Genomic DNA, 23,314 nt, shown 5'->3' with positions numbered 1-23,314 from the left:
GAACAACACGCAGCACATTCATTTAAAACAGCTGCTTAATTGGGTAGAGGAGGTGAGGGGTGTGGCCATTGCTTGATTTACAGAGAACCTCCCAAAAACCTTTATTCAGTTTTTTATTAGCATCCTGTCGTACACAGGTCATTATCGCGATAATGAGACATCCACATAATTACACGTGTAAAATGTCCCTGAAGACAAAGTTTGCACAAACATGCAAACACCGGATCAGGTGAATAGCACTGGGACTAATAAGGTTGTAGATTTGCAGTAATTTGTGTTTGGTAATGTTCTTTTTTTTCTCCCTGCGACTGCACCTTTTAAAGTTAAATCGATGTGAATGTATATGAAAAAATTTAAGAAAAAAAATGTCAACAAACGACTGGAAAACAATTGCTAATTAATCTTTATTTGAAAAAAAAGAAACAACTCAAAATATTATTTATTTCACAGCAATCCATTGTAACAACTCAAGTGTTTGTCTTTTTCTATCTACGAATACAACCTTTATCTTCAAAGTTACCTAAAATGTATGTTTCCTAAATTGCAGAAACCTTTTTTTCCTATTAAACAAGGACTCTTTGGTATAAAATATTGTTAAAGCTGCACAGTCTTGGAAGGAACAGTTTAAGGCCATTCTCTCAAATTCTCTCCAAACATCCTTTATAATGTGAATGTCATTTTTTTTTTTCATTTACACTGTTGTTAACTTTCTCCTATGAGGATACATATTGGAGTTTGCAGAAGTTATTCTGGTTAAGGCAGCAAGATTCCAGCCTAAAAGTGGGCACTGACTTATGCCGCTTACTTGTGCCTCTTTTTCAACTCCCTCCGACAATGAAGATCCTCTGTTTTACTTAATGGCATCTTTTTGCTTCCTCCTGCACACCTTAGGACCTCAGTTATTCTGTGCCTGCGATTTTGTTTTCTGGAGCACTGTACCTAAGAATATAAGACGCTCCTACAGTTATTTTTTAAATACCTTATTTAACTCATTCTCATTGAAAGAGCTGATAAACTGTAGGTTAAAAAAGGGTTGTCTGTTCTTGTTATATCTTTGTTTATCATTATTACGTTTTTTTCAGAAGATTTTTCATAGATTGTAGAAAGAAAAGTGCAGCGAATAGCTTTTTATGTTGTGAGACAGTTTAGTTTATATTTAGAGTAAAAGTGCAGCTTATTAACATTTGCTTATGTAGAGCAATGCCATCCACAGGGTTTTCCGCTTTATTATTTAATGTTTTGGGAAAACAGCACAGTAAAATACAGACTCATTAAAATATTACTTCTCCCTTTTGGATGAAATAAATGAAAATAAATTAATCTGCATCCATAACCACAACAAGGTCAACATCTGCCACAGTGTGAGTTTTACTTTTATTTGCGATGTTGCTCAACAGGCTCTTCCTGTCATATCGTGGAGCGATCTCCTGAGATTTAGAGCAGTTACCACTGATCTCCTGTTGAATCGTTTTCACAAAATGTCACACATGGAGGAGCTTGGAGGTGCTGTCATATTGTAAAGTGATTTCAAATGATCATTGAAATAAAGATGCAGCTCGAGTTGGAAAACAAAGGACTGGCTTTCTATGCAATATTTGCCTGACTTTGTACAGCAGAAATGAAATAAAAGTGGTATGACAGAGGGCACCAGATGGCCTGGCTTTTCGAGCGACTGGCATGGCTAAACATACTTTTCAGTGTCACATTCACAACAGTATGCACAAACACACACACACACACACACACACACACACACACACACACACACTTTTCAATGGCCGTGCCACTGTGAGTGCCATCTGGCAAACTGGGGTCAAGGTTAAAGCTTCAGGAGTATTGGCTTTTAGTAAGTGAGCCCATGGACTGATTGTGTTCAAGTTTTATTGTGTTGAATTGCTTTTGTTGGACTTTTTGTTTTTCTTTGAATCCAAATAACATGGAAACGTCCCTGAGAGCCGTGTTTTTAAGCAGAACAAACCTCGCTGCTCTTCAAATCGCATGACTTTAACATGGTTTTCTTTCCTCGTGTTTTTTAAACTCTACATTAACAGCGTGTGGCTTTACTGCCTTGTTTTCTGTCTGTCGGTGCACCATGCCAGCATCCGACACCAGCTCCCTGCCACTTTCACAGGCTGTAAACATCTGGGCGAGGCCTTTCATCTGGTCAATGTGGCAAGGGGACCCAGGGGCTCTGGATTAACGCCACGATAAAAACAGGCTCCTGCACTTGGTTTAGCAAGCTTTAAGCCTACCACTGCGACAAGCTGTGTTTAAAAAAAAAAAATGCCAAAGGGGGGAAAAAAACACTTTACAGGCCAACACCACAAATTAATAGTTTCCTTCAGAAGACAGACTCATTCCAGAGTACACTCATTAATTTTGCATTTATATGGCGTTCAGTGCCTGGAAAATATCTTACTTTTTCAGTGTATCAGGTACAGTATGGTGAGTAGAATTTGCTGTAAGAAGCAGGACTTATGGGCAGATTTAGGTACATATTTTTAACTAAGTCTGCCAGGGTTTGATACACATCATTATTTATGCATCATTTTATTGTTTATTTGGCACTATGTTTAAATGAACAGCATGCGATTGATGGTGATAGATGACGAATGAAACCCAAGGGCCGAAATTGACAAAAATGACCCCAACACTTTACATTCCTGACATGTACTCAGTCTTGCGGATCCTCCATTTATCCCATTTTATTTTTGAGCTTCATTTTAAATGAAGGGAGGTGTCATGGCGAGACTCGATGTCATTAATCTCTCTGTATAAAGTTATATGAAGACATTTATGTCTAAAGCATACTTTGTCTCAGTGAAAGGACAAGCGATTTCCCTTCACTCCTATGTCAGAGTTTAGATGAACTGCCGTTCAACATTAATGTTGAAAGAAACTCAGCCTTATCCATTATTTAGTTATTTTTCTGACACTTATAGATCGTTGTCCCAGGGTGATACACGGGCCGGAGCCAAAAGATGCTCACAGGAGTCAGTGTAAGCACGTGGCGACCGCTTCCCATTGATCAGATCATATTTTTGCCACATGAGATTATGAACAGGAAACATTTTTACCTTTTTAGAATCAAAGCCCATTTGAAATTACGTGCTGAGCGACACCTCAATTTCACACATGGAAACTCACATGCCGCAAATGATGTCAGGGACTCGGAAGGGACGCGGACCGGCCAACGCGCCGGCTCCGGCACTGGAAAGCACGCACGCCTCACAACCCCCCAGCCGAAAGTCCCTCCCTAACGAACCAGCTCTGTATCCTGTTTCTTAGGCCTTAATGCATCCCCAGACCCTGTCCAGAGCAGAGGCTCTACAACAGGATGGAGCAAATCAAGTATTGACCTGAAGCATTTATGTGCTGTAGAACATTATATTCTCATCCGGGTGGCATGCTGACTTTAAGGAACACTCTGTTTGCTGTGAAACATGGCTTTGCTTATGCACTCTGCTGCATGCCCAGGCGCCCTCAATGCTCGTACATCAAGTGCTGGCCTTGTCGCTCGCTTTATTGAAAGGGAAAACAAAGGGTTGAGCTGGTTGGAATCATTTTTTCTTGTGACGATTTTTCAAAACAGCACCAAAAGCTTTCCTTTTGGGGCTTTGGGGTGGCTGACGAGGACAGAGCCGGGGATAAAATTGATGACGGGCAGATTGATGGATTTTATTTCTCTGCTGAGGAAAAAGAGAGATACATATAAGGTATTTTTTATGTTTGAAGAGTTCTAGAAAGTTACTTGTGACTGATGACAATGTTTTCATCTATATTCTAGTATTTCTGTGACTGCATGACAGCTATCCAGAGTGTCATTTTTTTTAACAACATTTCTAAATGTAGAAATCCCGAAAATACAGAATACTGCTCTCAACATTATCATCAAAATTAATTGCTGAGCTTTAAACGTCAGTGTACTGACGATATTTACGACAAATTATTGTATTCAAATGAATGGATGGGTTTTTATGTTAGGAAAAAGGCAGAATAAATGATTGACAGACTTTACACACGTCACTGTTTCAACCTTTTCTACGCACGATGTTTTAACTAAAACCGCCTCTTTCTCTTTCCTGTTTCGCTTGCAAAATCAGATTTGTACTGGTCACATTTTGTATAGTAGGGATGTTCCAAATAAATTAATACATTGAAATAAAGAGATTAAAAACAGCTGTATCAGTGCCATCAATTTCTATCAAACTGCCTTGTACGTCAAGATACTATTGTCATGAATACATAGATAACAGAATAGCTGAGTAGAATGCTGCCCGTTCCCTTGTTCAAAGAGGTATGTTCATAAATGGGACTAGTTAAGGCTATTTAGACTCTGTAATGAGGAGATGGCTCTTGTTTTCTATCGAGATGCGTTTACACAACTGACGAGGCCCGATAGAATTGTAAAGACCTAAAATGACCGTTTACAGAAAAGGGGTTGGTTTGAGAACGCTTATGACCTAGATGAAAATATAAAACATTTAAAAAAAGTTCTCTGCAAAAATAAGAACATTTTTCAAAGAAAAGGTGGCTGCAATTAAGAAAGTAACAGCAATCAAGAAAGGAAATTCTGCTGCTTGTTTGGTTGCTGAACACATGCAAAATAGAATTTCTTGAAAAACTGAAATCATTCAAAAATAAGCTTACATCAACGTCTATCTAAATTTAATTGATTGGTTTGTTTATAGTCTACTTGAGTAAAAAAAAAAAAATAACAAGGCGACTAAAATTTCCAATCCCCTGCATTCTTTTTTCCAATCAATAGTAGGCCTTAGACTTTAATAAGGAGCCCTTAAACGAAGCTTTTAGTAAATTGATCTGTGAAGAAACATACAATTGCAAATAGTCCCTAATGACTTCCCATTTGTTTCTGAGAGGGAAGACAAAGGAGCAGCCATTCGTCCCCGTCCCTCTCTCTTCTCCACTTGCTATACATATCCTTTCACGCGAGCCGTCTCTTATGGTTATTCTCCCTCTCTGATCATTTTTGTCCATTCCAACTCATATGGCGGCCATTTTTGTATCCGTCAGTGTCGCTATAGCTGCTGCTACGCTGTTCCCCCTTCTCTCCTAAAGGACACAGGTGACTGAATCCATGACTGTCCTGGGCCTCAGAGGATGATACATAACAGCTCAGCCTCAAATGACAAATCCAGCCGATGGTGGCTGGAGAAGAGACATATTGATTTTTCAATGATTAATAAGTGGAAAATAATTGTGTTTCATTAAGATGGATGGAGTTTCATTTAGTCCTGTCCGCTCTTCTTCACTTCAGCGCCAGGCAGGCAATCAAATCTGCTGTTACCGCAACCCATTAGCCTGCTATGGCAACAAGGCCAGCCACATGTGTTTCTGTGTGTTTGTATACTGCCGCAGTTGAAGTATTGGAAGAAGGAGAGAAATGGGAAAAGGAGATGAGAGACTATCTTTCAAAGGGATGCACTTTACTAACAGTAATAGCTGGGAAATACACGCAGACCCCATGGAAAGATCAAATGTAAACCACAAAAACTCCACATTTCATCCTGTGATTGTGTTTACATAGATGGAGATTTACCCCTTTTTGTCCCTGTTTTAGGTCAACACATTGAACGTATCAACACTTGTTCTGAGGAACCCTGGAAAGCGTATGCGCTTATTATGGAAACCAGAAACTGGCGGTGGGAATGACTGGCCAAATGTTGGCACAAATGCCAGCCTCACTGTAGAAGAAGAAGAAAAACATCTTTTGAGACTCATGATTTTGTGGTGGTTAAAATCACAGTTGGAAAGAAAGCAACCGATTTCCTCATTGATAGATACTTTAACATATACCAGAATGTTTGGCAGCTAAATTTAAATACAGGGCACAGTTTAGGTGGGAAAACTCTGCCTCACATGTTGGTCTTAAGTGCTCGTACCAAGACCGTCCAGGGTTGTCATATTGATAGCAACTAGAGGTATTGAAGATAACAAGAAGTTAAGCGTGATTGACTTAAAATCAAAAAATAAATCTAAAGATAAGAAAAAATCAAAATAAATGTAATCAAGATAAAGTGACTTTATTGTTTTCAAATGCATTTGCCTTTTTTAATAATGCAAAAGGGTTTATATTTTTATATTTTTCAGTATTTGCTTACAGGAAATTTTCAATTATAGTACTGTTGTCTAATACGTGTCAAACTTTGTAGATCATTTCTCTGTATGAGTCTACAGCTACTATTATGTGTGGTCAACAACATTGCTCTTAAAACAGTTACAAAAACAAACAAACAACCAAAAAACAGCGCAAGTGTCCGCTTAAGAAAATAAACGTGTGACGTGGTTATTATAGGAATAAAGCCATACGAGAAAGGGCCTTGTTTAAAATGAAGTTATCACAGGATGTGAGTCGGTGGGGTTCCTGCTTGCTGGTCCCCCATCCCAGCATCCCAGTGATTCACCTTAATGTTCATATAATGACATCGTCTCCGAGATAGTGTCATGGGCCATCAACAGTCATAATTGTAAAGTGATTCATTGACTGATGTTGTCAACACTGCTACTTTCAAGAGAAACTGATATCCGAGAAAGAGAATAGGGCCCTTTAATGAATATATCAATAACTAGTGACAGGTGAAGGAGTACTCCCGACCAAATTTCAAATAAGCACTAACATCTCTCCTGGAAGCCGTCATTTGTTTTGTGACGGCTTGTGATTTTGCAGAGTCAAATGTGAAAATGATACAATTAAAAGCTCTATTTTCACAATTTTTTTTTTGGTTTTCCCTTTCTATAAACTGATAGGAAAGCTAGATTGAATGTTATTTATATGACTACTTTTATCGAGGCAGCTTTGTCTGTCTGCCTGTCTTTTGTATGGGGCCTTTCTTCTTGAGTGTGCACTTGATGTTTTTAGTTTTGGGATACTTCACGCTGACATTCCCTTATATCAAGGGCATCATAAGTGGGAACCTTAAATTGCCTGGGACCAATTTGTCGTCTATCATTGCGCGTGAATGTTTGTGTTTTTCTTTGTGTCCATGTATAATCACCTGCACACTTCACAGGGAACACTAGCGATTTATCACCCAAATGAGGTCCAGTCGGGGCCATGATCCATCACCTGGTGTCTAGTCTAACAGCCAAGGTAATGAGAAAGGAACCTATGCAACATTGATGGGGCCTGGCGCCACAAACACTTGGACAATTGTATTGATGACTGACAAAAGGAATGACCACCAGTGGTGTTTGTGCTTATGAAACAGAGTGAAACCACAACATGCATGCACATTTTTTTGTGTTTTCATGACATCTTTATTGAAATTACTGTAATTATCAGCGACAGCCATGGTGTGTCCGCATGAGCATCGGGGAGCAATTATGTGATTGTGTGTCCTCTCGCCCTCCCTGCGTACATGCACCTGTCATCCTCAGTCGGTCCGAGGAATAAAAACCTGGTCAAAATGCAATTAAAGGGGCACCGCAGTGCTCCATTGTCACATCATGCCGGGGCTGCCTCTCTGCTTGCCGCATTAATAGGGTTTCAATTGCCAGGGCCCGCTTCTTAATGGCTGATTTATTTCATTTTAATACCCCTGTCAGGAGGCAAGGCTTCGACTGAGGGTCGCATAATAGAGGGCTATTTTCCCGAATTCTCCAGTGGGAATGACTCTCAAGATTTGTATTTCATATGTGTAAGGCAAAAGGGGGTTGATGAGGCAATGGAGAGGCGTTACACATTGTTATCCATTATTGTTAATTTATTATTACATTATTCATGCATTTTAATTGACTGGTCTTAGTAATATTGTTCAAAGTTTTCCCAACATGTGAAAAGGGTTGAGCAGCAGGAGCAACACCACATTATATCATTAGTTAAAACCGGGGAATGAGAATTATTTGCCACGAAATAAACATGTGAACCATCAATGTTTTTGTCTTCTTCTTTTCCCCTTTGACGCATGGGACAATAGCAACGCTGCCGTCTGGAGATAGTCAATTGACTGGAACGTCTGTCATTTAACACACTATTAATTGACTAATGTGCATTAGATGGCAATGCAATATAGGTAGATGAGGACCACGGGGCCTTATCAGAGTGGATTATGGGAAATTAGCTGAAGCAGCAACAAAACAGTCTCGACTCTGCCTTTTCTCAGCCTCACAGGAGTGTGCGATCAGCTGTGGCTGAGCGGATGTTTGCTGTTTGAGATTATTTGCACAAAGGCGATTATTCTAATCACTTAATTCCAGCATTATGGGGCATCTGCTCTGTTGAGCTTCATATTTTCGTTTCCCAAGACAAATGTATGCATACCAGACTTCATCAATATCATTACTCACCACATTGTTTTATTCAAACAACGCCTGTGTGATTAATGAATAGGCAAAAGACAGTGAACACCCATAATTCTTACAAATCAATTACTCATGGCAAGAAGGCCTGTGTTGCAGATCAGCCGTAATGTAGTTAATCATACTCTTTGAATGGGATGCATGAAGTCAGTCATTCAGTGTGTGGGTGTGATAATCAACACTAATGTATTAAGTGTTTACAGTGTGCAAGTGTGGGTGCGATGAATACATAGAAATGTGCTCTGCAAAACATATAGTTTTTTGTTCAGCCGGTCCATGTAATTGCATTATGAACATTACACGTTGCTTTTATTGAGAATCAGACAATGAATTAGAGCACAGATGCATGTAGTCTGCAACATCCCTCCCTTCACATGCGTTTACAGTTCAAATCTCCCAACTGTGAAATGTTTCCATGGGCATTAAGGCCTTAAATATTTGCATGAGAATCAAAGGGTGGTTGTGGTGATAAAGTAATCACTGCACTTAAAAAAGACAAAGTTATTTTTTCATGCCAAAAACAAAATGAATGCACAAAATTGTCAAAGATAAGCGGGTGCATGTTGACAATAAACACACATCCAAGACGTCGACGCAAATCAATATTTTAATCATTCTCCTGCTGGTGTAGAATGAAGTCTATCCTGATTATGGGGGATGGGATCCATCCATGCCGACTCGCTCGTCATTGTAGTCCAACTGCTCTAATGAGCTTTCTGTCTATAACTAATCTTTCATTCATCAATTGATTGATTTTCTTGCCTGCATGACTACGAGCACAAGTGACATTGTGTTGTTGGGTTGAAAGCCAATCTTCTGCCAAAGGTTAAACACGTTGGGTCTGAAAACCCAGCAGCTGATTTTGCAAGATGGGTTCATTATTAATTATGTCTTTGTGTCAGATGCAATTTTACGAAGCTACAACATTTGATGATAAAGCCCAAGAGCTCACATTACTTAGTTATTGTGTTTTAATTATCAGCTTAATATTAAGTTTTTCCTGAAAGTATAAGCCGCAGTTATAAAAACAACTGGTAAAAATATAGGTTTTTCCCCCCTTGAAGGACTTGATTGATTATTGAAAATGAAAAGGCAACGACATCTTTCGGTCTGATATCATGAGCCGTCTCTCTGAAATGAAAGTTTAGCCTGCACTAGGTGGGTGGTGGCCATGTTTATTCACGTTTCCGCAATTTCACCGCCATTTCCGATATTTGTTCTTGTCGAGATGTCTTCCGCTCTCGTCTCAAGGTCCCTGGCACACTCCACCTACTAATTCCGTATCATGCGACGCCAGTCATGGTTGAAAGCGGAGATTGCGTTTCTTTTTTCACAGAAGACGTGGGCAAAAGTACAGTATCAACTTTTTGCACACGGCGTCCTGTGCCTGTCAAATGGAAAATAAACAGATGTACATTTCTTGTTTAGAGTTGTGCCGAATGATGGATTACAGCACACAGATAGCAGTAATTATCGGAAAACCATTAACATTCCGACACTATCCATACCCTTCCACACAGTCTGTAACGTACTTTGGACATGGGGTTTAGGGATATACAATATGCAGGGAACATATGCTGAGCAGAATAAATGCTCGCTTAAATCCTCTCGCCTTGCCCTCAGGTTATCTTTATCCCATATTTATTTTTATCCACATCTTACTCTGATTCCACATCTTTTTTTTTTCTCTAGACCAAGGTGTATGGGTTTACAGTAATGCAGATTGTATGGGAATGGAGATGGCAAGCATTGTTCCTCTTTGACAGCGTCTCAATAGATAATCTCTGAGTGTCTTGGATTTCGTTCAATCTATTAACCATAATGGCATATATTTAGTGTTTTCTAACTTTGCCTTGGGCTTCTGTCACCCTAACACAGCATTGAAAGTGGCAGCATGTTAAAAGCAACGGAATAGCAAGCTCTCTGGTTGTTTATAAGAGCTGAAAAGCATTTTGTTTACATTGGAGGAGAGACAATTTGTTTGTAATTTGCAATAGATAGAAGCTTTAAATCTCACAGCTTTGTGATTGTAGCCGTTTATTGCAACATACTGATAAACGCCTAATGGATGCGGTTGACAGGGGAAGTTTTAATGCAGGGTACTATTGTATTTCTGCAATAGGTGTTAACAAAAGAAGCTGGTATCAGAGTCTAAAATGAAAAGCTGCAGTCTGCTTACTGTTCGCTCAGCGCTCTAGGATTTCATGTACATTCAGGGATACAGTGGAGGGGAATGGCACGGCATACAGCTAAACTCATTTCCTGCTCCACACGATCCATCCAACCTGTAAAAACACACCTAAAAGTGCCTTTCCCATGGTCAGATACACAGTTCTGCTGACATATTACCCTTTATTTTCAATGTCAAATCTGTATCTGCCAATTACATTTTCATCAAAACGTATCCAAGTACGTGAATGTTTCCTCTACACATATACCCAAGCTTGAGTAAGTATCTGAAACTATTAAGCTCCATCTGGTTGATATATTTAAGACATATATTAAACTATTGAAAAAATCCTGTAATTGAGGTAAATAGAACTTTGGTGTTTTTGTTGATGAAGAATGGCATAAACTACAACAACATTAGAACACCAACTTGTGTATGTGTACCATTGCAAATATTAAGTTATTCTATTCTCAGTTATGAAAACATGGAGTAAGTCCAGTGATTGAACATAACTTAGTGCATTTATTTTTGGAAGAGAACTGAAGTACAATTTCATGGTTGTTTGACAGTTTTACTATGTGTCTCAGCAGAAGGACTTGGATTTTAATGACAGCTCCGTTATCATTCTTATAGTCATTATGGAACTGGCTAATATTGAATTTCCCATCCAAGTTGATATTCGCTGACGTTTCTGTCCATTTTCTTCGAGTGAAATGAACTAATGGAATTTATGACGAAACATCAGATAATGCATCGAGACAACACTTTCCGTCATCTCTTCCGTGAGTGAGTGAGAAAAAGAGTATTAAGTAGTTACTCCATGAAAAGAACACCATTGTGTGTCAAGATTTTATGCCTTTAAATCATTTTCATATTTTTATTGTGTACAGTAGAATAAAACAAAATGAAATGTTACAACAGTCATTCCAGTAGTTAATAGTGTATTGGGGAATTTTGCACTTAAAGTAAAGCAACAATAAGTAATTTTTTTCTAAACCATATCATTATCCAAATTTGCATAATGATTTGTAAATCATTGCATAATGATTTGACTGAGAGCAGAGCTTTCCAACCTAAAAATTCACAACCCACAATTTAATGACTCTTCATTTATTTCAACCGCAGACATTTCTTTGTAAATATTTCTTTAAGCTAAATGTTGTGAAATTGTTTTCCACACGTCTTTTTCCCTTTTGCTGCTGGTCTGGAAATTAACTTACTGTAACAATATGAGTGGTGAACCTGTTCATCTTAAACCAAATACAAGCATTTTAAGGGAGTCAGTAGTTAATTGGGATAAGATTATGTGACGAAAGAGCCTGCGCCCCCACCCCGCCAATTATTTTATTTATCTATTTGTTTGATTTGTATGAATACCTATAATTAAACATTCTAATGAAGCAACTAGGAAAACTCATTGAGTAAAGTTCTATTCAGATTTTATGGTTCTTTACTGTTCAATCTTTTGATTTTAGAAATCCCCCCCACACAACCAAAACAATCGTCTCTCTCTTTACACCATAAAACCTTCTAAAACACTCTCGTGTTCAGTTCTCCCCATTTCTGCTAACTGCCCTGATGTTGCATGATTAGTGGCAACTATTTACGGTAAAGACATTTGCTAATCAACCCATAGCATTATGGTGCAGATCTGGGATCAATTACCCCACCCCCACCACACACACACACACACACACACACACACACACACAGATACACACAAATGCACACACCTAGGCAGACCCAAACATACTTTCACACACTTAAGAACACATCAATTACCAAAGCCGGCGTTTTACATTTAATCTTCTTATTGGACCCTTGTTAATGTTAACCACTTCCTTCCCCCACAGTTTATTTTGCTTTTGTTCATGTGGCCTCACAGCAAATGTTCATGGAATGGACTGCGTACGGCCTAATAAGACACACAGACCCACAGACACGCAGACGCATATGCAGCTGGTGTTTCTGAATTTCTTTTAGGTTTTTATGGGATAAATGCATGTGATTTTAGGGAAATCATAGCTATTTCTTCCACTATTTCTACTCACAATAATATTTGATTTATATTATATCATGATATGATTGTTTCAGCTCATTCCATTTATGTCTCTCGTTGTCACATTGAAAACACACACTTATGGTCTGATACTCGTTTGGCACCACACAAATGAAAAAAAAAACTCGAAGAAGCGATATCTCCTGAGATGGCAAGTTTACCCAAAAAGATGATTTTCACAGCTCAAAAATAAGATGCATCCCTTTGGTTTTTTTTTTGTGTTTTTTTTTTTTGGCATCAGCACAAAAGATGACTTGCCTCCTGTGTGTGAAACCAATTTCAAATCTGCACCGAACTGTCAAAAGTTCCTACCACTTAACAAAGTTCTTAGCCACTTCTTAGTTCACAATGGTCCCTCATTTTCCCTCTCCAATTATGTCATCAATGGCCTTTTAAAGGTACAAGCACATCATCATCAGGGCAAGCAGCCGACCCTCTCAAGGAACCTTTGTGGCTTAGAAAAATGAGATTTGTACCAATCAGGGAGGGCTGACGCTTGACTTGGAGCTGCAGACAGAGAGTCAGGACCCCTAATTAAGCCTCCTAACCCCATACTGACACACAGATTTGTTTTTGTCTTACATGGTGTTTGGCCAAGATCTGCTGGGACTTCAAGATAAGCAGATATGCTTGCAAAACTACCAGCATTCCACGATTGGCGTTCATTAACTGACATGTTCAAACAAAACATAATCAAACCCCCAAAAAGTTGCTTTGGTGTGTAATCCAAATAACAGAAATTATAGGTCTTTCCCATCTCTTCTTTTCCATACCCTGATTGAATTATGAGCAGCTTTTTCGAAGAAAACGGAAAAATGAGAGATATAAAAATAGCGAAATGACACCAACAGTCGGAGGACGCATATTGTCTTCTTGCTGCTAATAATAATTTATCCATTTCTTTTCAAAGCATGAGGGACTTGTTGGATTGAGAGTGAAACCAGGCCATCAGTGCTTCCTATTAGGCATCTCTGGTATTTTCCAAACAGCTGCTTTTGATTATTCGCAGCAGGGGCTGCCACAATACTGCAATGAGATAGCATCAGCTGCCTCCAATGGTCCAGCCAGGGACAGACAACAAGGACAAGATGCAGACACACACACACACACACACACACACACACACACACACACACACACACACACACACACACACACACACACAGATACACACATGCCAAGTAAAGACAAAGGCCAAGTGGCATGGAGGAAGAGGAGGAGGAGAAGGAGGAGGAGGAGGAGGATGGCCTGGAGTGGTTCTTCGGGGCTTCCTGTCTTGTTTTTTCAATCCCCGGAGGCCAAAGATACTTCCCATGACTAGTCACGCTCATCCAGCCCATTTCACATACAAACTGAACCCGATCTGATGTCATACATAACCCCAAAGTAGTCAGAATGAATTCTCTTGGAAGCTGCTTTTATCAAAGCGGTTGATGGTTGCTTTTACTGGAAGTATTCTTATTTGAGCAGTCAGTGCACCTCCAAACCTTTAATAATTTCAGATTACTGCATATTCCTTAACAGTTGCGCCATAATCATACATCAAACCCCGATGGTTGTGTAAGAAAACACAGATGTGTCTGTGTGGATTGTTTTCATCATGTCTAATCTCACTGGATGTGAGTTATGGTAGGATAGTGATAATAATTTTGGTAACTTATTTTGCTCGAAGCAGTATTAATGTCAAATGAATAACAATATCTTTAAAGTTGTAATCAATCTGAATTTTGTATTCTGGCATACATTCTGCATACATTCTAATTCTCTGATGTGATTAAATGATCAAGTAGGCTTGTTCTATAGCCATCTGTTGAAAGGTGTTAAATTGATGGCTTCAGAATCTGGGGCAAATGTTGATGACAGCACAGTGTTCGGAGCCTTTTTTCATTCAGGATCAAACCAAGATAAAACTTCCCCCCGCTGCTCGACTCTGTAGCAGGTGCGTCGTGGTGTGTGCCTTTCTAAACGCAACCCCTTTTACCCACTGACATTTAGCAGACACACATTTTGATCCCCTGCTGCCACGCTGCCAAATATTGAAAGGCAATGAGGAACATAAAGAGCACGTATTTACTTTGCGCTCCGCAATGACATTGCACAGGGGGTAGAGAAAAAAAAAAGGAGAGAGAGAGAGAGAGGGAGGGCTTAGAATAAAAAATAAAAAAAAATTGGGGAGGAATCTGTAGCGGATTTTTGGCCTCATCTTTGTGCTGCAACATGTCAACCGTCAAGACCCTCATCACACTATTTCGTTTCAAAATATTATGTTGTTATAGGTCTTAAATACAAACTAATTAAAATCGTGACCTCAGTGAGGCATCCTCTTTCTACACCTAACCTAAACAGGAATAATCTGTTTAATTGAGGCTGAGAAAAAAAAAAAAAAAGGCTAATCTTTTTGTGTGGAGGAGGGGCTGGGGTTGTGAGGAGTAATTGACCCTCTATGAAACAAATGAATCCTCAGGGGGAATTTGGCTCAAATGGATGTCTAAATGCAAACAGTAGTCAGTCCGCTGGCAGGAGAGGGCTAGAACCACACGGCCTTCGGTCCCTGATGAAATCCTATAAAATCAAATCAAAGAATCTGACATTTTCACTAACCAGAGGTTTTGGCGTTTGTTCTACTGTGATAACTGGACTAACGGGACAAATTGACCTGAAGTTTGTAAATGAAGCTCGCGTAAAAATGCCCGAGCGCAGACGGAGCAAGGGGGGCTAAGGCAGACGGCATAAAGCAACACAAGTTGCAATTGAGAGAGAAGATTAGTGGTTATGTGAAAATGTTTATTTTCACACTTCAAAGTTTCCAGCGCAGTGTGTGTGTGTGTGTTTAAGATCAACAGACCTTGTGATGAACAACCTGTTCTATGCTGGAAATTCATTTGGTGAAACATTACAGTTCTCTCTTGAAACCATGCAAAGCACTGACGGAGGACTATTGAATTACAAGTTGACTAGAAAGTCAAGCGGCAGAGAAACACACTTTGTGTCCCTAACAAAGATGTCACTTTTACCTGCTGGTTTCAACTTCCGAACGATTTCAACCTTTAATGTCTGTCAAAGAAACATCTCACAATCCTGCTGATTCAGCTCTGCTCATTGCCTGAAAATGCAATTCGGCATCATGACTCTGCAGTGTGCACAAGCATGACACGGCACCCAGTAACACACAAAAGATAAGATTTGTGTTAAAAGTCTGGTGAAAAGCCCACAGTTTTGTATATGCTTTCCTTCTGTTCTAATAAAGTTATCAATGCAATTTTAAATCATACATTAATCATGTCAAACCCAGATGAGAATAATTCTTTTATACCTATGTTATTATGAATTTTACATTAAGTTTATCCAGATATTTTAACATAAGCATTTTATATTCACACAAATAAAGAAGCATTTTCACCTGAAAATTTAATCAAAATCAACTTTTTTTTTCCCAACTGAAATTCTACATTTAATAATGTACCCACCTTTTTTGTTTAAAAGTTAATAAATAAATACATTCAACAATGATAGTATAATTTTTGTCACGGGACAGGAAAAATATCCTGCTTCGATAATTTTGTATTATGATATGAGCTCGGGGAATCTTTTAATCAGCATCATCAATTTGTGCGAAAACCCTAACAAATGATTCAACTAACAGTCAGCCATTTGTCTGTAAAAGTCCTGATTCACACACCAAGAGATGGCAGTATTTCACAGAATATGTGACTGAGTGAACTGAGAGGAGGGGGACTAAGACCCACTGCAGCGCCGCGTCTTCTGCTTGAATTGAAAAAAAAAAACAACAAAAAAAAAAAAATAGAAAGGTCTTATGAGAACTTGTAAAGGAATATCTAAGGAGAACATTGTCATCCCATTCCTTGTTACATCTCTATATGTCTCTTTTTAATATTTACTTCTCCCTGCTGGATTGAATACCGCTACTGGCCATCAGTTCCAGTGTGTGTTTAAAAGATAAAAGGGTGTGTTGTAAATGTTGATGAAGTCATATACTTTATCAGAGTCAATTTATTTGTTAAAACAGATGGAGGCATTTCCTATGCATTGATTTTTCACTCAGAGATTAATGTTTGAATAACTGTCAGTCCTACTTTTAACGGACCCCACAGTGATTAAACATTTACGCTTTATTTGGCAGGAATAATAAAAGTGTTTCATTATCCACAATATCTTAATAAGTTAGTTTTTATAATGCAGAATAAAAATCCAATTTTAATTTAATTTTCGTTAATGAGCATCGCTGATTTGATCAATATGAATCATAATACCTTCCTGAAACACACTTCTGTGTCATTGACTACAATGTTTATGAAGTGTGTTTTGAGAGGCATCTGCTCAAATGTCAGAAGAAGAAATAACATCCATCAAAAGCAAACAAAAAAAAAATCCACCAAATGTTTCATCAGCTGTTCTAGTAGAAAAAAAAGGAAAGATAATTAGAAAAGAGATTTTCTGGATAATTTTGGAAAATGCTGGCAATTGTAATATTTTCAAGGCTTACTAACAGTCAAAAAAATAAATGCCACTCGAGACCAGTTGTCTTTGACACGATTTAAACTACACTTGCAGTTTTTTTTACATCCACGTATTTAGTATCATGGCTTTGTGTATGGTTTTATATCTAATAATGAACCACTTGAATTTATTTTATTTTTGATCATGTGTGTTTATAGCACTTGCAAAACCAATTCTATACGGCAACTTTATTTGTATGCTTTGTTAGAGCGTGTGTGTGCATGGTGTGCGGATGGTGCACTCTCATTCCTCTCCTTTATTTCTACGTATCCTCACGTGTGCGAGTGTGTGTTACAGTGTTTGGAGGGTAAGAGTCAGGCTCAGGCCTTTGTAATGAGCAGCCTGGGTTCTTTCTGGTTCAGCTGCTCCTCTCCCTTATTTCACGCTGCAGTGCTTTCCAACTCCAGTTGCCCTGTGACTAGTCTCTCTCATTCTCTCCATCTCTCCTTCTCTCTCTCTGTCTCTGTGCGTGTCCCTTTGGTCTCGCTTAAACTTTCTCCTCTCAGTTATCTCCATTCACCTTATACTCTTTATCCCGTCTTCTATTACTTTGCATTCTCTTCCCCTCTCTGACATTTTCACCCTCTGCGTCGCTACTTCCAAAATCTCCAGTGGGAAACAGCGAGTGCACGGGGTGAGGAGGAGGAGGAGGTGGTGGGTGTGGAGAAAAAGAGAGAGGTAAAGGAGCATGCATGAATGGTCACTACTGCTTCATACCATTCATTCCAGTCAGCAAATGCAACTGCCCTCCAACGCTACGTCTCCACAACCACCTCCACTGCTAACCCCTGTGGAGAGTTCTGCGCTGCATAATGTGGAGCGCTTGAACAGGACTTTTCACATGCATGCACACACACACACACACACACACACACACACACACACACACACGTGCAAATCATGCTATCCCTCCTCTCAGTTAATTTTGGTTGAAGACAGACTGTCTGACGGGCACATCGGGGTATGGAAGAATGAGAGTCCGTCCGTGGCGTTTGCCAAGTCGAGTTTGGCTACAGGGGGGCAACGTGGCTGACACACACTACCGTCATGCAAAACACACGTTTATTGAACACAGTGAAAGGAAGGAGGCATGAACAAATATGGAGTATTTTTTAAGATGGATGATAAAGGAGTCAGGAAATGAGACTACGCCTTGACTTGTTTTTCTTCTTTTGATGGAGGGGGGAAAAGGGATGTTACTAAAAGAGGCCAATAAAAGCATACTTCCCCAAGTGGAATCAGAGTGACATGCTTTTGAACTAGATGGGAAGAGATTTGCAGGCCACTCTTTCCAAGGGGCGGGTATCTGTCAGCTACTGAGGTAAAGGTGCACACAGCAGTTAAAAGCTTTATGAATAGCATTTGTGAGGTCAACTGTTAACTGACATTTTTCTACCCTTTGTAGTCAGTAAATCTGCAACTCTTACCAGTCGTAGTTGACAGGAATCAAAAGGGTATTCACACGTTGGCCAACGGAGAGTTGAAGCTTTTAAAGCAAATACAAAAACAAATGGTGTCTACGAAATGTAATTTAAACTAAGCAATACTTCTCAAAATCTTATATTCTTAAATACATTCTATGTCAGTTTTAGAGTCCATTATTGAATGACAGTATACATTCATAATTGCCCGGCCACATACGGACCTGATTTCATTTATTGTTTTTTTTTTTTTGGTCAGTTTTATTACAGCATTATCATGATAGGAAAAAAGAATTCATGTTTGGTCTCCACAAACATGAATGGAATGATTTCAAAGGGTGAATTTAAGGTAGAATCTGTGTAAATATGATTCAAAAAAGGATTTGATTAAGCTTTGATGAAATAGTATCTGATTTATCTGTATTTGCTCTATTATGTGTCAAATGTCAGACGTCTTACTAGGGTGCAGAACTCTTCACACATTGCTCGCAGTGACAGCGATCCTCAGAGAACGAATCCACTTACACCGCACTATGGATATTAAAGCAGGTGATAAATATAATCATCTCTGACGATCACCTTCCAAAGTAGCCGTGTAACTGTTTTCAGCGGCGTGAAATCCTTTATCAAGCTGTCGCTGGTTGACAGAAACAATTATCCAGAGAGGGAGGTAAATGAATAAAATTAGCACTTGGAGCCCCCTTGCACATTTGTGCCTTGTGGCTATCACCATGCAACCACTTCCCAAACTCTTATCATGAGCCGGGCACCACAACGACATGGGCTTTTTGTATCACGCAGTACCACCCATTTCACAATCCCACACCAAAAAACACACACGTACACACATTTACCCACACAGTCCATACTGGGTTTAATCACATTGTTATTCTTGGGTTCTGGCAACCCAGTGCCGAACGGACTAATTTTTGCTGCGCAGGATTCCAAACCAAGATACTGTGGTTGCTTTGTGTTTTGCGCGCGTGTTTGCGTGCATGCATGTGTGTGCGTGTGTGCATGCTCAAAAGGCTCGGAGCATGGAGGAACTTTGGTTCACATACTTGACATACATTTTTATTGTAACAGGAAACACTTAGGCCAAATGCTCGGTTGTTCAGAGGTGACTTGCGGTTTTGGAGCTGGGCTCTCCTCTCTGCTCACCGCCTGAGAGAGAGAGAGACAGACAGAGACAGAAAACAGAGAGACAGACAGCCAGAAAGAAGAGAGAGACAGTCAAACGAGGTCATAATTGCAAAGTGGTTTCCTTTCCTCCCACTAACCCCCATCTTCTTCACTACCCAGTCCCCTGCACAATATTTCCTGTTAGGACTCCATCCAGACGGCCTTTGCTTACCCCCATGTTCATTTCCTTAAATTAATACTCCTCACCCACATCTATAGCGAGGGATCTTGTTTTGTGAACCTAATAAAAGTTTGGGTAATGCTCTGAAATTTGTTCCACTGGCAACAAATGAGCCTGGAGTGTTGTGGTGTTGGTGTGTTTAAGTGCTGCAGTTATCAGCAGGCAGGGTACATAGCAAACACAAACTTCTTCCAATGCGCCATATGGTTTTGTCAAGTCTCAAATTCAGCCGAGTCTTCAGCACAAAATTGTATTGAAAGGAGATATTTATCATAGGCATCTCATGATGAGATTATTTTTGCCCTTAGTAGGAGTTGTTATGAACAATAGCAGGAGCAATTGTGCATATTTGGAGGTGAGAACAAAAGCTTGTTCTTCACTGTGAAACAATTTCACTGCTAATAATTAGAAAGAATTCTACTTCCTCATAACCTCCCCCCGAGGTACTTCACGTTTTGCGTATCTATACATCTCTGAATGAGCTTCAAACATCTAACAGTAATTTAAACATATTTCTGATAATAAAAGTAACAATTAAAAGTGGTGTATTTCGCATTCTGGATTTAGCACTACACTGGATCACACAGATGCCGTAGAATGTCTGGAAAATAATGGTAAGTGACAAATATGAATCGTGATTCATTAAATTTTGAGGAAGAAATGAGTGGATGAAAAGAAATTATCCTGAGCAGAAGTTGACAAAAATGCAAACTGTAGAATGAAAGTCTTTTTACCATCCTAACACAAAACATTTGCATTTGACTTTTGTAAATGGTCTCTACATATTTAGTACCTTCATCACCTTGCAGTTTCAAAGCACTTCACACTGGATTACATTCACCCATTCACACACAAAATCACACAACGATGGCGGCACGCAATCATGCAAGGTGCCGTCAGAACATCAGGAGCATTTATGTAATAGCTATTACAATGTTGGTATATTGTTTTCCTCCTCCTCCATTTTGAGAAAAGCAGTGTTCCTGTGAGGACTGCCCACCACTGAATAAAAAAAAAAGTGCTCAAATCAATTAAATGTTACAGTTTGGAAAACATCGAGATGTTGTCCACAACAAAGTTGTGTGTGACGTCCAAAGCTGAGATTGCATTTTGTAATCTCTCTCTGTTTGAATACTGGGAGGAACCGCAGGACTGACAGTGGTCAACAGAATGTGGAGAAAAGGATTGCACACTGTAATTTGTCATACTTACTGTCAGTCATCTTCACATGAATGTGCAAGGACTTGCAAAATTGTTTTGAAATGGTGCAACACTGCCTCAAAACTTTGGAAAAAAGAGTGCAGTTATTAGGAGCTATAATGTCAGGCATTTATACCAGCATGCTGCAGTTTGAGTTTATGCACGCTATTTTAATATTATGGTTTGCTTAAGTGGGAGAGATGCCCCTTCATGATAAAACAATTGAAAATAAATAAATACATAGATATATGATTATATATATATAAAAAAATTCAGAGAGCGGGAGCAAGCGAGAGAGAGAGAGAGAGATTATTTTCAAAACAAATACCGTGAAAGTCAAACACAGCCTTTAAGGAACAACAAGGGGATTGATCCTCTGTGATTTTTTTTTTGTTTTATCCAATCATTGGCCTACCTTCTCTGAGCTTTTTCTACATACTAATCAGTGAGAAGTGATGTCCTGTCATTTTTTTAATTGTTTTCTTTTTTTTTTATCACAATTTGTCATTCAGAAATATTAATCATAGAGATTTATCACACCTCTTTGAGCGTAGCGTTTCGCAATCCACTCAATAGTGTTGAAAGTGCTCAGTCGTTTTAAGAGAGCGCCAGTAGTTATCCTCTTAACTCTTCAGAAATCTAATTTCTCTCTGGGCAAGCATTTAAATGCCTAATGACTGATAAGTGCAGCTTGGACTGTGTGTGTGGTTCCTCCTTCAGCTGGAATGAGATAAGAAACTTAGTGAAGCTCTTTTTTTTATTTTTTATCCTTTTTCCCATTGGGGGGCAGCAGTTACTCCCAAGCTCTTCATTTGCTGCTTATTTGGCATCATTATGTTCTGTCTGTCTAATAAGAGATGTCAGGGGTGATATTCAGGCATCTGGCCCAATGAAGTTGCTTTCTTCCTTCGGTAGAGGTAGAATGTGCCCAATGCCATTCATCTCAGTTGAAATTTAGGATTAAATAGAGGGTTTCATGTTACAAAATAAGAGTATTGATGCCGTCCTACATGCCCTGTAGCCAATAAAGAGAATAGAGTGATGGGGAGAGGAAGAAATACAGAGAAAAGACTATCCAGGAAAAAATACTATTGCCATAGCTAAGCCAGGAATAATGACTTTATTGAATTTGACTGTGGTGTATTATGGTCTTGCATTCTTGAATGATTGACTTCTGTCTTTTAATGCTGTCTTTTCTCTTCCTTATTTTCTCTTTCCCTCAAAGACATTCATCTTTGGACAAACAGAAACATCAAAATAAAGCCTCGGAGAGGTGATCAGTGAGAAACCTCAGGGCTTTGGTTTTAATTTTTTTTTATATATATTTTTCTTTACATTTCATTATTCTGCAGTGCTTCAGTTGTAAACTAGTACTTCACTAATTATATGTGAAAATTCACTTTGATCTCAGTGGGGAAGTTAAACTTGATTTTTGCCCACAACCGATGCCCCGGCACCCTGGCTTTATGATTTATGTGACACTCTTTTTGAATACGTTTTTTTTTTCCATGTGGTTGTTTCATGTCCTCAGCAGTACAGTTGCTCAATAAAATCCAGCTTTGTTGCCATCTCCAAAGGCAATGCCTCTGCTTGAATAGTTAAAGAAGAAAGTGCACTATATTCAATTTACATAGCCTTTTTTGGTGATTGAAATTATACATGCACCGCGAGCTCACACAAACACCAATATCCCCGCTCTATCATAAACATGTGGCGCGCCCGTGCCCGTGCACACACACACACACGCACGCGCGGACCACCAAACTCCCCACACCCTTTCACATAAAGGCACAATATAATGCTGCATATCTTACACTCTCTCAGTCCCCTGACACACACAAACATTCACTCACACCCAGGCAGAGTCCCTAAACCGTGACATCCAGGACCATGCTATAATTACAAGGCAGATGAACACATGGCGACAAAGCGGTCTCAGGAGGGGTGCAGAGCAGAGCGGAGCGACAGAGGTAATGATCTCTGGAACAAAGAGGCAGACCTGGGAGAACAGGTTCAGGAGTCAGACACGGGGCCACACGACACCACAGGCATGACCTTGGAGAACTTTATGAAACACTCGAGACTCTCTCCTTGGCTCTCGTGTACAATGTGTATGCGCTTGTGTTTATATACTTGCGCTCGCGAGTGTGTAGTTTTGTGTGCGCATGTTGCGTTCAAAGGCAGACGTGTCCTCGGGGGAGGAAAACCCTAGAAATTGGTTATTGTATCACTGAGGCTATTTACCTATTTTGGGGATTAACATA

The sequence above is a fragment of the Fistularia commersonii genome, chromosome 8, assembly GCF_037954325.1.
Source record: "Fistularia commersonii isolate RoL2024-O1a breed Wild chromosome 8, RoL_Fcom_v1.0, whole genome shotgun sequence".
Taxonomy (NCBI): domain Eukaryota; kingdom Metazoa; phylum Chordata; class Actinopteri; order Syngnathiformes; family Fistulariidae; genus Fistularia; species Fistularia commersonii.
This window is presented reverse-complemented; position numbering follows the sequence as displayed.